The sequence below is a fragment of the Nomascus leucogenys genome, chromosome 6 (genome assembly GCF_006542625.1).
Source record: "Nomascus leucogenys isolate Asia chromosome 6, Asia_NLE_v1, whole genome shotgun sequence".
Taxonomy (NCBI): Eukaryota; Metazoa; Chordata; class Mammalia; order Primates; family Hylobatidae; genus Nomascus; species Nomascus leucogenys.
In genome coordinates, this window is record NC_044386.1 from 59272088 (window position 1) to 59279281 (window position 7194).

A 7194-nucleotide genomic window follows, 5' to 3' on the forward strand; every position below is an offset into this window, starting at 1 on the left:
AGGTTTTCCCCGGGGCTTCCCATGGGCTTTATGGGGCTCCATGAATTGCTTTTCTGCTTAAGCCATTTCGAGTTTGGTTTCTGGTACTTGCAACTGAAAAAGTCCTGACTAGTCCATTGGCTAACTGGGTGGATATACCTGGGAGGGAAAAGTTCTTCTTTTGAAAAAGGTAGATACAGCATGATCTTGTCTCATCTAGAAACCTGATGAATGTCAGGAAGTTTCATAAGCATCTCTTGAACTTGCTGTTGCTCTACTCCACGTGTTTCCTGCCCATACGGCTTCTCCTAGAACTGAGCATCTAAAGGGAACGAACTGCCTCTGAGCTGTGGTTTGCAGGCCCCAAACACTGGGGAGTGGCAACTAGTTGTGATACATGTTGTAAGTCAGTTATTATTAATGACAAAACACCCACATTTTCAAATAATTTTCATTTAATTTGAAATGTTTATTTTGATCAAGTAATTTTTTTTTTTTTTAAAACGAAGTTTCGCTCTTCTTGCCCAGGCTGGAGTGCAATGGTGTGATCTCGGCTCACTACAACCTCCGCCTCCTGGGTTCAAGCTGTTCTCCTGCCTCAGCCTCCCGAGTAGCTGGGATTACAGGCATGTGCCACCACACCCAGCTAATTTTTGTATTTTTAGTAGAGACGGGGTTTCTCCATGTTGGTCAGGCTGGTCTCGTACTCCTGACCTCGGGTGATCCACCCACCTTGGCCTCTCAAAGTGCTGGGATTACAGGCGTGAGCCACCGTGCCCAGCCCAAGTAATTATTCTTAGAAAGTCAAACAGCTTTGCAAATCTTATAATGAACAAACATTAGCTTCCTCCTCCGCTCCTATTCACCCAGCAGCAACTGCTGAGGATTCTTTTAGTTGTGTCTTTCGGTATTTATCTCCAGATTTCCAGATTTCTTTCTTTTTTTTTTCTGAAACAGAGTCTCGGTCTGTCTCCCAGGCTGGAGTGCAATGGCATGATCTTGGCCCACTGCTACCTCCGCTTCCTGGGTTCAAGCGATTCTCCTGCCTCAGCCTCCCGAGTAGCTGTAATTACAGGCATGCACCTCCATGCCTGGCTAATTTTTGTATTTTTAGTAGAGATGGGGTTTTACCTTGTTGGCCAGGCTGGTCTTGAACTCCTGACCTCAAGATCCACCCACCTCAGCCTCCCAAAGTGCTGGGATTACAGGCGTGAGCCACGGCGCCCAGCCCTATCTCCAGATTTCTAAATAACATGCTTATACTATTATTTCTTGATTTTTATTGACTTCCTATTATGGAGGATGAGGGCTCAATTTTTTTTTTGCTCTATCCTTTCTCAGCGCCTCAATATTGTTATGTTATAATTTTTTGGTCAATATTCAGTTTTTACATTGTGATTATGTAGTATGATATGGTTACTGTCATTCTTCTAGTTTTCCTTGGAGTTAATAGTTACCTTACTTCCTGATTAGCTTAGTTTTCTATGTTACTATCAGTAATTTGTCTTTAAACTCTCCACCAAAAGTATAAATCTCCTCTTGATATATCAGGTAATCATCAGTTTCATTATTTTTTCCTCTTCAACTTCCTCCTCCTTTTAATATCTCCTTATATGTCCCAATTTGGACTGGTTTCCCTTTGGGTAATACCCTGGGAGCTCCCTTCAGCATCATTTTGGATGTTAACTTGCTTTTATGTTGGATCCTCAGTTTCCTGGGTCCTACTTCTTCCTTTTTGTTGGTTTATTCTTTCATTTTGCTGAGACGTATCCTCTAGTACCTCACTCTCACCGTGTAGTCTACAGATCAGCAGCACTGGCATCACTTGAGAGCTTGTCAGAGCGCTCAGGCTTCACTCCAGACCTGCTGAACCAGAATTTGCATTGTAACAGGTTCCCAGGTGATCCTTGGCACTTTAATATCTAGAAAGCACTGTTCTGGTAGCTCATGAGAAAGGCTAAAAAAATTTGAGTCCTTGCATTTCTGTATATGCCTATATGCTACTCTCACTTTTGACTAGCAGTTTGATTGGGAAAAAAACTTCTAAGTTGTAAATAATTTTCCATAAGAAATTTCAAGACATTTTTCCATTGTCTCCTAACCTCCAGTGTTGCTGTTAATATGTTCAATCCCATTATGATTTTTAGTCCTTGGTGTGTGACCTTTTTTTTATTTCCAGATTTCTAAAATTTAATGATAAATATCCTTTGGTGAGGGTTTTTTTGTTTGTTTGTTTGTTTTACTTGTTTGCTGGGTGTTCTGTGTACTCAGCGACCCCTTTTATCTGGAGAGTCTTCTGGTTCTGCAATCTTTTCTTGCATTATTTCTTTGATAATTTTCTTTATTTCTTTTATCCATTCCTGGAACTCCCAAGAAGAAGATATTACTGCACTCCAGCTGAGCAATGAAGTGAGACCACATCACTAAAGAGAAGAAGAAGAAAAAAGGAGGAGGAGGAGGGGGAGGAAGAGAAGAAGAAGAGGGAGGATGAGGAGAAGAGTGGGGAGGAAAGAGGGAGAAGGGAGAGGAGCGGGGAAGAAAGAATAAATTAGGCTTCCTGGCATGCTCTTTTAAATACATAGTCTCATCTCCTATTTTCATTTCTTTTTTCTTTTTTTTTTTTTTTTCTGAGGCAAGGTCTCACTCTGTCACCCAGGCTGAAGTGCAGTGGCACCATCACGGCTCACAGCAACCTCTGCTTCCAGGGCTCAAGCAGTCCACCCACCTCAGCCTTCTAAGTACCTGGGACTACAGGCACATGCCTCCATGCCCAGCAAATTTTTGTATTTTTTTGTAGAGATGGGGTTTCAACATGTTGTTCGGGCTGGTCTAGAACTCTTGGGCTCAAGCAATCTGCCTACCTCAGCCTCCCAAAGAGCTGGGATTATGGACATGAGCCACTGCACCTGACCCATTTCTTTGAATTTTTCATTTGCTTTTCTAGGGAGATTTTCTCAACTCTATTATCTAATTCTTTGATTAATTTTACTTATTTCTGCCATCATATTTTTAGCGTACGAGGGTTCTTTATACTCTGAACATTCCACTTCATGGCATCCCCACCCTTTTGTTGCAAAGATCCATCATTTTTTATCTTCATCGTCTTTTTTATGTCTTTTCATGTAAAGACATTGTTGAAGCGAACTAAATATGGCTTGAGAAGGATTCTGTACTTCTATATTTGAGTCCTTGTGGGAGAACTGCAACCTAACTAATAGGTAGACAAGACTGAGAACCTACCTTGGGAATGTGTGCCTTAACAGTGGCTGGGTCTTGGCCAATCCCAGCAGCCATACATCAACCACTCATATACTGTCGAGCATTTAAACTGTGTTCAAATATGGCAAATGTTGAGCTGTAACCAATTCAGCTATTTCTGTACCTCACTTCTGATTTCCGTACATCACTTCCCATTTTTGTCTATAAATCTTCTTCTACCACGTGGTTGCATTGGAGTCTCTCTGAATCTGCTGTGATTCTGAGGGCTGCCCAATTTGTGAATTGTTCATTGCCCAATTAAATTCCTTTACATTTAATTTGGCTGAAGTTTTTATCTTAACAACATTAATTACACCTTTGTAAAAAGTTTTCTCATACTTCCAGCATTGTCTCTGTTTCTGTGTCTCTTTATTTGGTTTCTAGTTTTAATCTTTAATCATGTTAGAGGATTTCTTCAAATGTTTGGTGATCCCAGGTTGTCTGGTCACATTTAAGAGTGAGGCACTAAAGTGATCACTGGAAGCTCTGTGCACATGGTCTGACCTGGCTGAATAGGAACTTCATTGTAGGTTGATTAGGCAGGGACCTGAAACTCCGGAGTACAACAATCACCTATTAGTATTGGTAGTTTTTTGTTTGTTTTTGTTTTTCCTTTTGTGTTGGTGTGTTTCCCTGGAAGGGAATCCTCTGTTCTCTTGCCTCATGATACTGGTGGTGGTGGCAGCAGGGGAGGTGTAAGACTGGCTGCCAGTATTCTCAGGGCTAAGTGGGGAAAGAGGTTGGAAGGTGATGACTCCCATTTCAGTACGTGGACTCCCATGTCTTCTGCTTGCTCCTCCCCAGAGAGTAAACCTTTAACCTTCTGCTGAGGCTGGACAGGTGATTTGTGGGACTATTATGCTTCTGCCAACTTCCAACTAATCCTATTTTCAGGTTAATCTGCACCTTTACCTTTCATGGTAACTGAGCTCTCCTAGAAGTTGAACCATCAATCAGTTTGCTTATAGATCTTTGCTCCCACCCCCAACTGCAGACTCTTAATGGTTGTTTTTTTAAAAATGTTATTGAGTATAACATACACAGAAAAGCACAAGACTGTAGCTATGCAGCTGGATGGATGCTTACATGTCTCTACCCCTGTAACCAGCACCTTGATCAAGATACAGAACATTTTCATCATGTATGAAGATTCCCTTGTGACTCTTAGCAGAAAATACTCCTCAACCAAAGGTAACCACAATTTTAAGTTCTGTCACCACTGCTTAACTGTGTTCATTCTAGAGCTTGGCATCCACGGAATCACACAGTCGCACTCCTCTGTGCCTGGCTTCTTTCAGGGTACATTATGTCTGTACAGGTATTTTGTTTTGAGTTGCTAGTCTTGCTTTCTGATTCACCATCCTTTCTTCTCCACCCCTTGACTCTGTGGCCTCACCTGTCCCTCTTCACAACTCAGCGTCTCCTCTGATCAGCTTTCTGATGGCTGTGAAGGGACGAACCCATCCCGGCATGGCTCCAGCTGGTGGGTGTGCACAGTTTCCGTGATAATTATCCACAGTCAGCTCTTTGAACTTGGGCCAGGTACACAACTGCCACCCCATGCAAATACATTAAATACGTTCATTGTTCCTGGTAGCTAAACAGTGTCTGTGAGAAAGTGTGTGTGGCGGGGTATGTAAGTCTGATCTGAATTCTTGGCTCTTTCACGATGCATCTTTTGATCTGAGCAAGTCTGTTTCTCTGTCCCTCTGATTCTCATTCCTCCAAGCCCCTTGGATCCACCAAATATTGTGAATTTCTTTAGGGTCAGAAGATTTTAGGCTGTGAAGAGGAGACTCTTTCTGACCCAGTGGTCTCCTCCCGACACCCCCCCCGTCCACGCGTCCCCTTTAAAAATTTTATTTATTTATTTATTTTCGAGACAGAGTTTCGCTCTTGTTGCCCAGACTGGAGTGCGATGGCGCAATCTTGGCTCACTGCAACCTCCGACTCCCAGGTTCAAGCAATTCTCCTGCCTCAGTCTCCCAAGTAACTGGATTATAGGTGCCCACCACCACATCCGGTTAATTTTGTATTTTTAGTAGAGACAGAGTTTCACCATTTTGGCCAGGCTGGTCTCAAACTCCTGACCTCAGGTGATCTGCCTGCCTCAGCCTCCCAAAGTGCTGGGATTACAGGCATGAGCCACCGCGCCCGGCCCCAACATCCCTTTTTAAAGACAGTGGAAACAGCAGCACAAGCCACACAACGGCCTCACTGCGGGCAGCTCAGTATGCAGGGTGGCAGGCATGACACCGCTGGGTCAGAATGACAGTAATATGTGATATTTTTGAAAAGTATGCTATTGAAGAAACTAAGTGTGTCAAAGCTGTTATCTTGAAGTTGAGAGCCAATAATTCTACCTGCTAGAAAAGCTCTTCTGAATTTATATGAGCTGTGGGAATGGTAAAGAGCTAACTTGAAACTAACTTCAAACTTTCAAACTTCTAACTTTTCTCTCAGTCCTTCATCTTCAAATAAGGCCACCCCTTATTTGAAAACTGAGGGCATCTTCTTAATAAAATTTACTTAATATCTTTTTGTAGAAGTTGCAATTTTTTTTTCTCACTCTGTCACCCAGGCTAGAGTGCAGTGGTGCAATCACAGCTCACTGTAGACTCGACCTTCTGGGCTCAAGTGATCCTGCCACTTCAGCTTCCTGAGTAGCTGGGACCACAGGGGAGCACTCCCATGCCTGGCTAAATTTTAAAAATTTTTTTGTGGAGACTAGGTCTCCTATGTTGCTCAGGCTGGTCTCAAACTCCTGGGCTCAAGCAATCCTCCCACCTCAGCCCCCCAAAGTGCTGGGATTACAGTCACGAGCTACCGCATCCAGCCTGCAATCTTTTAAGATCAAAGAAAGCATTGTCTTGGTCTTTGATTTATTGTATACAGATGGCATATTCTGTTCAGAATGATCTTTGCTAATTTCAATACTGCCACATTTATAGTCCAGATACTCTCTTTTTTGAGATGGAGTTTCACTGTTGTTGCCCAGGCTGGAGTGCAGTGGCGTGATCTGGGCTCTCTGCAATCTCCGCCTCCTGGGCTCAAGCAATTCGCCTGCCTCAGCCTCCCAAGTATCTGGGATTATAGGCACACACCACCAGGCCCAGGTAATTTTTGTATTTTTAGTAGAGATGGGGTTTAACCATGTTGGCCAGGCTGGTCACCAACTCCTGACCTCAGGTGATCCACCTGCCTTGGCCTCCCAAAGTGCTGGGATTACAGGCGTGAGCCACTGCGCCCCGCCCAGAAATTCTTTAAAGTACACATTATTTTTGCAGTAAGAGCTTTGCCTTGTTGATCATAATTTTCTTTCTTTTCTTAAAGATTAAAGAAGTATAAAGATGAAGGAAAACTTTGAGAGGTTTTAAAAACAGAATGTCCCTTAGTTTGGTTTAACATTTTATTGCAGGCCCTGCCTGTCTGTCTACACAGGGGAGAGTTGTATTCAGTAAGAATTTTCAGCTTACATAGAATTATAGAGTCACTGACACTGGCTTCAAGATGATTCTGATTCCATATTTTAAATGCCAAAAGAAAGGATTCTAGGGCCTTGTCCCTCTGTCCTCCTGGCTCTGACACCTCTGATCTTGGTGCCATCCTCCCTGGGTGTCCTCAGAGGGGCAGCCCTTGATGAAAGGGGCTGATTTCCTTCCTGTTCTTTGAGGCTTCTAGGAATGGAACTCCCAGGACTTCTGCCTCTGGGCCGCTGCTCTGCCCTGGTGAAGGGGCTGTGGTGGGTGCCTAATCCCTCTCATGCCTGGTGGAGCATCTGCTTTGGAGACCTCCTCTACTCAGGCTTTTGTTTTTGTTTTTGAGACAGAGTCTTGCTCTGTCACACAGGCTGGAGTGCAGTGGCACAATCTTGGCTCACTGCAACCTCCGCCTCCCGGGTTCAGGTGATTCTCCTGCCTCAGCCTCCCAAGCAGCTGGGATTACAGGTGTACTCTA